Source organism: Cherax quadricarinatus, chromosome 57 (genome assembly GCF_038502225.1).
Source record: "Cherax quadricarinatus isolate ZL_2023a chromosome 57, ASM3850222v1, whole genome shotgun sequence".
Lineage (NCBI taxonomy): Eukaryota > Metazoa > Arthropoda > Malacostraca > Decapoda > Parastacidae > Cherax > Cherax quadricarinatus.
In genome coordinates, this window is record NC_091348.1 from 1,680,381 (window position 1) to 1,695,045 (window position 14,665).

At 45.4% G+C, this 14,665-nt stretch overlaps 1 long non-coding RNA gene across 1 annotated transcript; it reads right to left on the bottom strand.

Annotated features, from left to right (window-relative positions):
- Positions 1-668: 668 nt before the first annotated feature.
- LOC138854384 (uncharacterized) lies at positions 669-14,450 on the bottom strand. Its single transcript, XR_011393579.1, has 2 exons — positions 14,312-14,450; positions 669-1,030 (listed from the first exon to the last, which is right to left on the bottom strand). It is a non-coding gene; the product is annotated as an uncharacterized lncRNA (long non-coding RNA).
- Positions 14,451-14,665: the final 215 nt, after the last annotated feature.

Here is a 14,665-nt window from a genome sequence, read left to right on the forward strand (position 1 = left end):
ATATATATATATATATATATATATATATATATATATATATATATATATGTATACATTATATATATATATATATAATTTTTTTTTTCAACAAGTCGGCTGTCTCCCACCGAGGCAGGGTGACCCAAAAAAAAGAAAGAAAATCCCCAAAAAGAAAATACTTTCATCATTATTCAACACTTTCACCACACTCACACATTATCACTGCTTTTGCAGAGGTGCTCAGAATACAACAGCTTGGAAGCATATACGTATAAAGATACACAACATACCCCTCCAAACTGCCAATATCCCAAACCCCTCCTTTAAAGTGCCGGCACTGTACTTCCCATTTCCAGGACTCAAGTCCGACTATATGAAAATAACCGGTTTCCCTGAATCCCTTCACTAAATATTACCCTGCTCACACTCCAACAGATCGTCAGGTCCCAAGTATCATTCGTCTCCATTCACTCCTATCTAACACGCTCATGCACGCTTGCTGGAAGTCCAAGCCCCTTGCCCATATATATGTATATATATATATATATATATATATATATATATATATATATATAGATATATATATATATATATATATATATATATATATTATATAATTTTTATATATTTACCTGGTATAAGATGATGAAATATTGAATTAGTTTTTAGGATTTAATTAATTCATTGAATTTATTTAAATATTTATTGCCTATTTTAATAACTTACAGAAAAAAGTTGTTGTTTTTCATTTAACTTTTGTTATTTGGTGTTATTTTTCTCATATGATCCCTGTTAGCTAATTATAGGCCTTAAACATTATACATAATCTCACAACTCGTTGTATTGGTAATATCTAAGCGCAGGTCTTGGGGTCTATACATTGACAAAATGAGCAGGGGTCATATAGGGCCGAGGGGTCAGCTAGGGCCGAGGGGTCAGGGTCAGCCAAAGCTTCAGCAGCGGGCCCAGCCAGAGCTAATGGGTCAGGGAAGGCTTGAGTTGACCCCATTAACACAGAGATGGTTACCATAACCAACAGGATCAAGTGAATCTGCAAAAAATAACATAAACGATTACTTTATGTCATGTTAATAATTATAAAGTCTTTGTCAGAAGTCAAACATAGGTATGATAGGATTGTAGACAGTACAGTCAGACACAGGTATGGTAGGATTGTAGACAGTACAGTCAGACACAGGTATGATAGGATTGTAGACAGTACAGTCAGACACAGGTATGATAGGATTGTAGACAGTACAGTCAGACACAGGTATGATAGGATTGTAGACAGTACAGTCAGACACAGGTATGATAGGATTGTAGACAGTACAGTCAGACACAGGTATGGTAGGATTGTAGACAGTACAGTCAGACACAGGTATGGCAGGAGTGTAGACAGTACAGTCAGACACAAGTATGGCAGGAGTGTAGACAGTACTGTCAGACTTTACCATCATCTTCATATGCCTGATAGAACTGATAAACTGGCAAAGTCAAATATACCTGTAAGAAAGGAGTAGATTACAATCTTGGGCTGTCAGCTAGTAGTTTGAGAACAATAATATGAAGAGAACTTCAGTAAAGCTTCACTGATTTAAAGTGAGGTAGCTGCAGTGATTAACTAGATTTACAAAAGTCAGATAGTTAACAATGTTAAAAAAATTAACAATTAGTTTATCAATTAATGGGAATGATACAGTTAATTAATGGTATGATACAGTTTCTGTTAAAGTTGCTATAATGGAGTGTCTTAGACAGCTTTATGAGTAGCTTAAGAATTATGTAGCAAAACCTATATTCAGAATTTTATGTTGACGGTCATCAGTGTAAATTAGTGTAAATCAGTGAAAATTAGTGTAAATTAGTGTAAATCAGCGAAAATTAGTGTAAATCAGTGAAAATTAGTGTAAATTAGTGTAAATTAGGGGAAGTCACAGATATCAAATAAGTATACTTGTATTTTGTTTTGGATATGTGTAAGCTAAGGCACTTTTTAAGTGGTTAGTTACCGGTGGTGTGTGTTAGCTACCGGTGGTGTGTGTTACCTACCGGTGGTGTGTGTTAGCTACCGGTGGTGTGTGTTAGCTACCGGTGGTGTGTGTTAGCTACCGGTGGTGTGTGTTAGCTACCGGTGGTGTGAGTTAGCTACCAGAGGTGTGTGTTAGCTACCGGTGGAGTGTGTTATCTACCGTTGGGGTGTGTTAGCTACCGGTGGGGTGTGTTAGCTACCAGTGGTGTGTGTTAGCTACGGGTGGGGTGTGTTAACTGCCGGTGGTGTGTGTTAGCTACCGGTGAGGTGTGTTAACTACCGGTGGTGTGTGTTAACTACCGGTGGTGTGTGTTAACTACCGGTGGGGTGTGTTAGCTACCAGTGGGGTGTGTTAGCTACCGGTGGTGTGTGTTAGCTACCGGTGGTGTGTGTTAGCTAACGGTAGTGTGTGTTAGCTACCGGTGGGGTGTGTTAGCTACCGGTGGGGGGTGTTAACTACCGGTGGTGTGTGTTAGCTACCGGTGGTACGTGTTAGCTACCGGTGGTGCGTGTTAGCTACCGGTGGTGCGTGTTAGCTACTGGTGGTGCGTGTTAGCTACCGGTGGTGTGTGTTAGCTACCGGTGGTGTGTGTTAGCTACCGGTGGTGTGTGTTAGCTACCGGTGGTGCGTGTTAGCTACCGGTGGTGTGTGTTAGCTCTCGGTGGTGTGTGTTAGCTACCGGTGGTGTGTTAGCTACCTGTGGGGTGCGTTAGCTACCGGTGGTGTGTTAGCTACGGTGGTGCGTGTTAGCTACTGGTGGTGCGTGTTAGCTACCGGTGGTGCGTGTTAGCTACCGGTGGTGTGTGTTAGTTACCGGTGGCGTGTGTTAGCTACAGGTGGGGTGCATTGGCTTCCGTTGGTGTGTGTTAGCTACCGGTGGTGTGTGTTAGCTACCGGTGGGGTGTGTTAGCTACCGGTGGCGTGTGGTAGCTACCGGTGGGGTGTGTTACCTACCAGTGGGGTGTGTTAGCTACCGGTGGCGTGTGTTAGCTACCGGTGGTGTGTGTTAGCTACCGGTGGTGTGTGTTAGCTACCGGTGGTGTGTGTTAGCTACCGGTGGGGTGTGTTAGCTACCGGTGGTGTGTGTTAGCTACCGGTGGTGCGTGTTAGCTACCGGTGGTGCGTGTTAGCTATCGGTGGTGCGTGTTAGCTACCGGTGGTGCGTGTTAGCTACCTGTGGTGTGTGTTAGCTACCGGTGGTGTGTGTTAGCTACCGGTGGGGTGTGTTAGCTACCGGTGGGGTGTGTTAGCTACCGGTGGTGTGTGTTAGCTACCGGTGGTGCGTGTTAGCTACCGGTGGTGCATGTTAGCTACCGGTGGTGTGTGTTAGCTACCGGTGGTGTGTGTTAGCTACCGGTGGTGCGTGTTAGCTACCGGTGGTGTGTGTTAGCTACCGGGGGTGCGTGTTAGCTACCGGTGGTGTGTGTTAGCTCTCGGTGGTGTGTGTTAGCTACCGGTGGTGTGTTAGCTACCTGTGGGGTGCGTTAGCTACCGGTGGTGTGTTAGCTACGGTGGTGTGTGTTAGCTACCGGTGGTGCGTGTTAGCTACCGGTGGTGCGTGTTAGCTACGGGTGGCGTGTGTTAGTTACCGGTGGCGTGTGTTAGCTACAGGTGGGGTGTATTAGCTTCCGTTGGGGTGTGTTAGCTACCGGTGGTGTGTGTTAGCTACCGGTGGGGTGTGTTAGCTACCGGTGGCGTGTGTTAGCTACCGGTGGGGTGTGTTACCTACCAGTGGGGTGTGTTAGCTACCGGTGGCGTGTGTTAGCTACCGGTGGTGTGTGTTAGCTACCGGTGGTGTGTGTTAGCTACCGGTGGTGTGTGTTAGCTACCGGTGGGGTGTGTTAGCTACCGGTGGTGTGTGTTAGCTACCGGTGGTGCGTGTTAGCTACCGGTGGTGCGTGTTAGCTATCGGTGGTGCGTGTTAGCTACCGGTGGTGCGTGTTAGCTACCTGTGGTGTGTGTTAGCTACCGGTGGTGTGTGTTAGCTACCGGTGGGGTGTGTTAGCTACCGGTGGGGTGTGTTAGCTACCGGTGGTGTGTGTTAGCTACCGGTGGTGCGTGTTAGCTACCGGTGGTGCGTGTTAGCTACCGGTGGTGTGTGTTAGCTACCGGTGGATGAGTGTTAGCTACCGGTGGTGCGTGTTAGCTACCGGTGGTGTGTGTTAGCTACCGGGGGTGTGTGTTAGCCACCGGTGGTGTGTGTTAGCCACCGGTGGTGTGTGTTAGCTACCGGTGGTGTGTGTTAGCTACCGGTGGTGTGTGTTAGCTACCTGTGGGGTGCGTTAGCTACCGGTGGTGTGTTAGCTACGGTGTTGCGTGTTAGCTACCGGTGGTGCGTGTTAGCTACCGGTGGTGCGTGTTAGCTACCGGTGGTGCGTGTTAGCTATCGGTGGTGCGTGTTAGCTACCGGTGGTGCGTGTTAGCTACCGGTGGTGCGTGTTAGCTACCGGTGGTGCGTGTTAGCTACCGGTGGCGTGTGTTAGTTACCGGTGGCGTGTGTTAGCTACAGGTGGGGTGCATTAGCTTCCGTTGGGGTGTGTTAGCTACCGGTGGTGTGTGTTAGCTACCGGTGGGGTGTGTTAGCTACCGTTGGCGTGTGTTAGCTACCGGTGGGGCATGTTACCTACCAGTGGGGTGTGTTAGCTACCGGTGGCGTGTGTTAGCTACCGGTGGTGTGTGTTAGCTACTGGTGGTGTGTGTTAGCTACCGGTGGTGTGTGTTAGCTACCTGTGGGGTGCGTTAGCTACCGGTGGTGTGTTAGCTACGGTGGTGTGTGTTAGCTACCGGTGGTGCGTGTTAGCTACTGGTGGTGCGTGTTAGCTACCGGTGGTGCGTGTTAGCTACCGGTGGTGCGTGTTAGCTACCGGTGGTGCCTGTTAGCTACCGGTGGTGCGTGTTAGCTACCGATGGTGCGTGTTAACTACCGGTGGCGTGTGTTAGTTACCGGTGGCGTGTGTTAGATACAGGTGGGGTGCATTAGCTTCCGTTGGGGTGTGTTAGCTACCGGTGGTGTGTGTTAGCTACCGGTGGGGTGTGCTAGCTACCGGTGGCGTGTGTTAGCTACCGGTGGGGTGTGTTATCTACCAGTGGGGTGTGTTAGCTACCGGTGGCGTGTGTTAGCTACCGGTGGTGTGTGTTAGCTACCGGTGGTGTGTGTTAGCTACCGGTGGTGTGTGTTAGCTACCGGTGGGGTGTGTTAGCTACCGGTGGGGTGTGTTAGCTACCGGTGGTGTGTGTTAGCTACCTGTGGTGTGTGTTAGCTACCGGTGGTGTGTGTTAGCTACCGGTGGTGTGTGTTAGCTACTGGTGGTGTGTGTTAGCTACCGGTGGTGTGTGTTAGCTACCGGTGGGCTGTGTTAGCTACCGTTGGTGTGTGTTAGCTACCGGTGGTGTGTGTTAGCTACCGGTGGGCTGTGTTAGCTACCGGTGGTGTGTGTTAGCTACCGGTGTTGTGTATTAGCTCCCGGTGGGGTGTGTTAGCTACTGGTGGGGTGTGTTAGCTACCGGTAGTGTGTGTTATTTACCGGTGGTGTGTGTTAGCTACCGGTGGGGTATGTTAGCTACCATTGGTGTGTGTTAGCTACCGGTGGTGTGTGTTAGCTACCGGTGGGCTGTGTTAGCTACCGGTGGTGTGTGTGTTAGCTACCGGTCGGGTGTTAGCTACCGGTGGGGTGTGTTAGCTACTGGTGGGGTGTGTTAGCTACCGGTGGTGTGTATTAGCTACCGGTGGGGTGTGTTAGCTACTGGTGGGGTGTGTTACCTACCGGTGGGGTATGTTAGCTACCGTTGGTGTGTGTTAGCTACCGTTGGTGTGTGTTAGCTACCGGTGGTGTGTGTTAGCTACAGGTGTTGTGTATTAGCTTCTGGTGGGGTGTGTTAGCTACTGGTGGGGTGTGTTAGCTACCGGTGGTGTGTGTTAGCTACCGGTGGTGTGTGTTAGCTACCGGTGGTGTGTGTTAGCTACCGGTGGGCTGTGTTAGCTACCGTTGGTGAGTGTTAGCTACCGGTGGTGTGTGTTAGCTACCGGTGGGCTGTGTTAGCTACCGGTGGTGTGTGTGTTAGCTACCGGTCGGGTGTTAGCTACCGGTGGTGTGTATTAGCTACCTGTGGGGTGTGTTAGCTGCTGGTGGGGTGTGTTAGCTACCGGTGGTGTGTGTTACCTACCGGTGGGGTATGTTAGCTACCGTTGGTGTGTGTTAGCTACCGTTGGTGTGTGTTAGCTACCGGTGGTGTGTGTTAGCTACCGGTGTTGTGTATTAGCTCCCGGTGGGGTGTGTTAAATACTGGTGGGGTGTGTTAGCTACCGGTGGTGTGTTAGCTACCGGTGGTGTGTGTTAGCTACCGGTGGGCTGTGTTAGTTACCGTTGGTGTGTGTTAGCTACCGGTGGTGTGTTTTAGCTACCGGTGGGGTGTATTAGTGAGATGAGATGTTTTTTAACGGTGCTTTTGAAAATGTTGGTTGAGTCGGCAGTTCTAGAGTTTTCAGGCAGGGAGTTACGGATTTTAGACCCTTTTATGTACATTGAATTTTTGTATAGTTTTAGCCGGACACGAGAAATGTCATAGAGATGTTTGTGTCTGGTATTATGCTTATGGGTCCTGTCACAACTCTCACGAAATTGTTTTAATTCAGAATTAATATTGGAATTTTTGGTTCTGTAAATGTAGATTGCAGAATAGTAAGTGTGGATGTTCTGAACAGTAAGATTTGGTCTCTGAAGAGTGGGAGGGTGTGTTGCCTAGCATTGGATTGTGTGATAATTCTTACTGTGGCTTTTTGTTGGGTTATTATTGGCTTTAGGTGGGTAATTGCTGTTGATCCCCAAGCACAAATGGCATATGTGAGGTAGGGATAGATGAGTGAATAGTATAGTGTGAGTAGGGCTGATTGTGGTTCGTAGTAACGTATCTTAAATAGGATCCCAATGGTTTTTGATACTTTTTTTGTTATGTGTTAGATATGGGTCCTGAAATTCAGGGTGCTGTCAAGGTGTAGGCCCGGGAATTTGCAACACCTGCTCTGTTACCAAACAGAATATAATAGGTTTTGTCAGTGTTAAGTGTAAGCTTATTGGCAGTCATCCAGGTTGATATTTTCAGGAGCTCTTCGTTAACAATGGTGTTGAGTGAGGCAAGATTTGGGTAGAAGTTGACATGAGTCGTGTCGTCAAGAGAATTGGTTGCAGGTGTTGTGCTACGTTGGGGAGATCATTGATGTATAAGAGGAAGAGAAGGGGACCAAGGACACTTCCCTGAGGCACTCCAGTATCAAGTGTTCGTGATGATGAGGTAGTGTCCTTAATGGAGACGTATTGGTACCTGTTAGTAAAGTAGGATTTGAAGTAAGTGCATGGCCTCTTATACCATAATGGTCAAGTTTGTGGAACAAAAATCCTAATGGATATTCCTTATTTTCCAGTGTTGTGTAGAACAGGTCTAGCATTTTTACTATTGCATCGTTTGTGCTTTTGTTTTTCCTGAAGCCAAATTGGCAAGGGTTGAGTATGCTGTGTGCTGTTATAAACGAATATAGTCTCTTGTGCACGAGTTTCTCGAAGATTTTGGATAGTAACGATAAGTTTGATATTGGCCTATAGTTGTTTACATCAGTGGGGTCACCACCTTTGTGTATCAGTGTAACCCTTGCTGTCTTGAGTAGTGTCGGGAAGGTGCTAGTTTCTAGGGATTTGTTAAAAAGTAATGAAATGGCAGGCGAAAGGGCATGAGCCGCTCGCTTGTATAATAATGATGGAACTTGAGACAGATTCCCTGATTTATTTATAAGTGACTTGATAATCGAGATGATTTCGGTGGGCTCAGTAGGTGCAAGACAGAAGGAGGCTGGGAAGCTTCCATTTAAGTAGTCACTTGCTCGGGCGTTGGTACCTGGAATTTTACCGGCGAGGTTTGATCCTATGGTTGAGAAGAAGTTATTTATCTTGTGACTGTATCAATAGGGTGTAACTGTGATTCATTTGGTTTAATTAGAGTTTGCGTCAGCATCGCCAGCTGATGCAGACATTACTAAATGTAATCTTTGTCAGATGGAATAAAAGAATAAGTTTTCGTTCGGATTTCTAACCCCGGAGGGTTAGCCACCCAGGATAACCCAAGTCAGTGCGTCATCGAGGACTGTCTAACTTATTTCCATTGGGGTCCTTAATCTAGTGCTCCAGGATGCGACCCACATCAGTCGACTAAGACGCAGGTACCTATTTGCTGCTAGGTGAACAGGATAACAGGTGTAAGGAAACGCGTCGATATGTTTCCACCCGCCGGGAATCGAACCCGGGCCCTCCGTGTGTGAAGCGGGAGGTGTGACTACTGTCATACCTTGCAGCATTATATGCTGGAATGCGATAATATTAATGAATTCAGAGAAAACTCAATCCCAGTTGCTCAAGAAACGTCAAATCATTTAAAAATTATTCTAAAATCATACCATCATTTTACCTGTTGTAAATAACTCATAGTCACTTAAACTTATTTAGATTCATCCAAACTTCACTAAAATATAAGTTAATGTAAATAGCTGAAAACCACACGTAAGTTACACTGCAATATTTTAGTGAGTGAATTCATATCTGTATCAATAACTTAATACGACTGTAACCAGATATAAACATGTAAATACTTCACTACCATTGTATCAAAAATTTAGCGCTAATTCTCTGGACAAATTATGTGCTTCTTAAAGGATACCGGTGGAAATAAGTCACTCTGACTTTTCTTTGTGTTATCTTAGGTTCTCTTACACATATGCTGCTGTTTATTTGTGTATACTTCAATAAAATTACTTACTTTTCTGTAAACTTTTGACTACCGCCCACAGGATGGGCGTGGGGTGCATAATTACCTGGAGTTTACCTGGAGAGAGTTCCGGGGGTCAACCCCCCTCGGCCCGGTCTGTGACCAGGCCTCATTGTGGATCAGGATCTGATCAACAAGGCTGTTACTGATGGTTGCACGCAATCCAACGTACGAATCACAGGTACCGACTTTAGGTGCCTGTCCAGTGCCTGCTTGAAGACAGCCAGGAGTCTATTGGTAATTCCTCTTATGTATACTGCGAGGCAGTTGAACAGTCTTGGGCCCCTGACACTTACTGTGTTGTCTCTTAACGTGCTAGTAATACCCCTGTTTTTCATTGAGGGGATGTTGCATCGTCTACCGAGTCTTGCTTTCGTAGTGAGTGATTTTCGTGTGCAAGTTCGGTACTAGTCCCTCTAGGATTTTCTAGGTGTATATAATCACGTATCTCTCCCACCTGCGTTCCAGGGAATACAGGTTCAGGAACTTCAAGCGTTCCCAGTAGTTGAGGCGTTTTATCTCCGTTATGCGCGCCGTGAAGGTTCTCTGTACATTTTCTAGGTCAGCAATTTCACCTGCCTTGAAAGGTGCTGTTAGTGTGCAGCAATATTCCAGCCTAGATAGAACAAGCGACCTGAAGACTGTCATCATGGGCTTGACATTCCTAGTTTTGAAGGTTCTCATTATCCATCCTGTCATTTTTCTAGCAGATGTCATTGATACAATGTTATGGTCCTTGAAGGTGAGATCCTCCGACATGATCACTCCCAGGTCTTTGACGTTAGTTTCTCGCTCTATTGTGTGGTTGGAATTTGTTTTATATTCTGATGAAGTTTTAATTTCCTCACGTTCACCATATCGGAGTAATTGAAATTTCTCATCGTTGAACTTCATATTGTTTTCTGCAGCCCACTGAAAGATTTGGTTGATGTCCGCCTGGAGCCTTGCAGTGTCTGCAATGGAAGACACTGTCATGCAGATTCGGGTGTCATCTGCAAAGGAAGACACGGTGCTGTGACTTACATCCCTGTCTATGTCAGATATGAGGATGAGGAACAAGATGGGGGCGAGTACTGTGCCTTGTGGAACAGAACTTTTCACCGTAGCCGCCTCACACTTTACTCTGTTGACTTCTACTCTTTGTGTTCTATTTGTCAGGAAATTATAGATCCATCTACCAACTTTTCCTGTTATTCCTTTAGCACGCATTTTGTGCGCTATTACGCCATGGTCACACTTGTCGAAGGCTTTTGCAAAGTAAGCAAACCATACCTCGGACGGGGATAGAACCCACTGGGCTACCTGGCCCAGTGGCTAATGCGACGGTCTGGAGTTTTGAGACTTTCTGATCGCGGGTTCTATCCCCGTCCGTGGTATGGCTTGTTTGCAATCGTGTCCTTACGATTTCATGAGTCATTTTGCAAAGTATGTGTATATTACATCTGCATTCTTTTTGTCTTCTAGTGCATCCATGACCTTCTCGTAGTGATCCAGTAGTTTGGACAGACAGGAGCGACCTGCTCTAAACCCATGTTGCCCTGGGTTGTGTAATTGATGGGTATCTAGATGGGTGGCGATCTTGCTTCTTAGGACCCTTTCAAAGGTTTTTATGATATGGGATGTTAGCGCTATCGATCTGTAGTTCTTTGCTATTGCTTTACTGCCCCCTTTGTGGAGGGGGGCTATGTCTGTTGTTTTTAGTAACTGTGGGACGACCCCCGTGTCCATGCTCCCTCTCCATAGCATGGTGAAAGCTCGTGATAGGGGCTTCTTGCAGTTCTTGATGAACACGGAATTCCACGAGTCTGGCCCTGGGGCAGAGTGCATGGGCATGTCATTTATCGCCTGTTCGAAGTCATTTGGCTTCAGGATAACGTCAGATAGGCTTGTGTTAACCAAATTTTGTGGCTCTCATAAAAAAAAATCATTTAGATCTTCGACTCTCAGTCTGGTTAGCAGCTCGCTAAAAAACTGAGTCATACTGGGATTTGAGTAGCTCACTCATTTCCTTGCTGTCATCTGTGTAGGACCCATCTTGTTTGGGTAGGGGCCCCGTTCTGAATGTTGTTCTCGACTTTGATTTGGAATAAGAAAAGAAATACTTTGGGTTTCTTTCGATTTCATTTATGGCTTTTAGTTCTTCTTGCGATTCCTGACTCCTATAAGATTCCTTTAGCTTTAGTTCGATGTTTGCTATTTCTCTGACCAGTGTCTCCCTACGCATTGCAGATACATTGGCCTCTTTTAGCCGCTCTGTCGTTCTTTTCCGTCATCTGTAAAGGGGGCGCCTGTCTCTTTCTATTTTACATCTACTCCTCCTTTTTCTTAAATGAATATGCCTTGAGCATACATCGAGTGCCAGAGAGTTAGAAGATAAGATAAGATAAGATTTCGTTAGGATTTTTAACCCCGGAGGGTTAGCCACCCAGGATAACCCAAGAAAGTCAGTGCGTCATCGAGGACTGTCTAACTTATTTCCATTGGGGTCCTCAAATCTTGTCCCCCAGGATGCGACCCACACCAGTCGACTAACACCCAGGTACCTAATTGCTGCTAGGTGAACAGGACAATAGGTGTAAGGAAATGTGTCGAAATGTTTCCACCCGCCGGGAATCGAACCCGGGCCCTCCGCGTGTGAAGCGGGAGCTTTAGCCACCAGGCCACCGAGCCACCTCTGTTCTAGGCATAAGTTGGGGTCTGTGTTGCTTAATCTGTCTTCCCATTTTCAAAAGCTGTTCCTGGAATTGTTGGGACGTTGCATCCGGAGGCTTGTAAACTACCAGAATGACCAGATTTTAGTTCTCGATCTTTACTGCTAAAACTTCAACTACATCATTTGAGGCATTTGGCAATTCTGTGCAAATAAGTGACCCTGCGATGTACAGGCCAACCCCTTTCCCCCATTTGCCTGTTCACTTTGTCGCATCTGTATAGGTTGTAACCTGGGATCCATATTTCGTTGTCCAAGTGATCCTTTATATGGGTCTCTGTGAATGCCGCGAACATTGCCTTTGCCTCTGCAAGCAGTCCACGGATGAAAGGTATTTTGTTGTTCGTTGCTGGCTTTAGACCCTGTATATTTGCAAAGAAGAATGTCATCGGACTGGTGGTATTGTTGGTACTGGGGGGGATTTTTTTTCATGGCACTAGTATCTGTATCTGTTGGTTTGGAGTGGAGGCCATCGACTGTGAAACCACAGCCACTGTCTTGAGTGGCTGTGGGTACCCAGGTTTTCCCATGGTCTGGATGTTTTGTATCGTTTTGTCCCCTTTAGATGGTGTGCCTGGCAATATAAGTTATAGAACTGTCTTTCCTGTACTGAAGAGGGACACATTTTAGGGTGAAAAAGCTTACAGGAAGGGAGGTAATAAACTAAGATTGTCTGATCGACATGTTATAATAAACTGAATATACATGCCGTGTGAATACGGTTAAAGTTACATAAGAAAAATGATAAACACACACACACACACACACACACACACACACACACACACACACACACACACACACACACACACACACACACACATACACATACACATAGACACACACACACACACACACACACCCACACACACACATACACACACACACACACACACACACACACACACACACACACACACACACACACAATCCCACCAAGTGCAAAGTCATGAAGATTGGGGAAGGGCAAAGAAGGCCGCAGACGGAGTACAGTCTAGGGGGTCAGAGACTACAAACCTCACTCAAGGAAAAAGATCTTGGGGTGAGTATAACACCAGGCACATCTCCTGAAGCGCACATCAACCAAATAACTGCTGCAGCATATGGGCGCCTAGCAAACCTCAGAACAGCATTCCGACATCTTAATAAGGAATCGTTCAGGACCCTGTACACAGTGTACGTTAGGCCCATATTGGAGTATGCGGCACCAGTTTGGAACCCACACCTAGCCAAGCACGTAAAGAAACTAGAGAAAGTGCAAAGGTTTGCAACAAGACTAGTCCCAGAGCTAAGAGGTATGTCCTACGAGGAGAGGTTAAGGGAAATCAACCTGACGACACTGGAGGACAGGAGAAATAGGGGGGACATGATAACGACATACAAAATACTGAGAGGAATTGACAAGGTGGACAAAGACAGGATGTTCCAGAGATTGGACACAGTAACAAGGGGACACAGTTGGAAGCTGAAGACACAGATGAATCACAGGGATGTTAGGAAGTATTTCTTCAGCCACAGAGTAGTCAGTAAGTGGAATAGTTTGGGAAGCGATGTAGTGGAGGCAGGATCTATACATAGCTTTAAGCAGAGGTATGATAAAGCTCACGGCTCAGGGAGAGTGACCTAGTAGCGATCAGTGAAGAGGCGGGGCCAGGAGCTCGGACTCGACCCCCGCAACCTCAACTAGGTGAGTACAACTAGGTGAGTACACACACACACATACACACACTGGAGGCAGGAACCATACATAGCTTTAAGACGAGGTATAATAAAGCTCATGGAGCAGGGAGAGAGAGAACCTAGTAGCATTCAGTGAACAGGCGGGGCCAGGAGCTGAGTGTAGACCCCTGCAACCACAATTAGGTGAGTACACTACTGAGAAAAAAGGCTTTTTAAGGCCATCACAGAAAAATCAAAATCTGGAATAGTGTATATATAAATATTTGACCAGAGAAACCCGCACATGACAGTTATTCCAGGAACCTTCTCCTAGTTATAGTCCACCAGGATTGAAAGTTTGAAGGCGATCGAGTGAAGCATTATGTAATTATAAATGAGAGCAGTTGAGGAGGAAGTTAATGGTATACGACAAGAACACACTATATAAGATGTGTCGGATCTGGCAGAAAATCATACGAAATTATAATATGGCTCAGTAAACTCGTGAAGTTTTGATAATAAAACGTTTCAGTATTTCTCAGTTTTGTTTTCTCAGTAATATTCTTTTTCAAAATTTATACAATTCTACATTTTTTTTTTTTGAGAAAGTTCTAATTCATATGTTTTTTTTTTTTTTAATGTAATTGATAAATTGGTTGGTACAATGTTACAATGTAATGTTTACATCAGTGTTAAGTAAAGTTCCGTTGCATCAGTCTTCTTATGGGATACATCAATATTAATATTTTGAAGTCAGTCAGATTAGACATTGTTTAATAAAATCTTTGTGTCAAAAGTTATCGTAAACTTCGTGGTTATAAACTGCGAGGTATACCTCTGTGCATGTACACTTACAGGTACACCTCTCTCTTTGTATATACACTGAGGTACACTGTATATCTCTGGGTGTATACAAGTAGAGATATACCTTTATTTGTGCATATACATTTGTGTATATACAGGAGCATCTGACAGTGCATACAGTGTGAGGTGCTCCTGTATAAATACTTTGTGAGTATACCATTCTGTTATATACCATTTACCAATAAATATTATGTAATGTATGTCAGCCACTTCCAAGAAAATGTGTAAGACAACATTTATAAAGTGATGTCCAACTCACCAGTTTCATGTTGAATGTTGGGTGAAGCTGTTGGGTTGTGGTGAGAGACAAGTTCACAGCGGTACTGACGAGGTTCTGCTGGCTACCTCACGTATATATACACACACCTTTATGAGAGAGAGTAGACACTGGAGCGGAGTAGTCAACCTTGAGGTGGGAATTATTCTCGTAAAATTTTCCTACTTGTACGAACGTCAACATATTCTATGATTAAGCTCGTTGCCCACATAGTCTAATATATCATAGCACCGGTAGCTTTTTTTAACCATTAATTACGTTTTTTTTTTTTTTTGTTTGTTTGCAAAAGTCATACCAAAAAAATCCCTTTAATTAGTCACAGTGGTGCATTTAGGA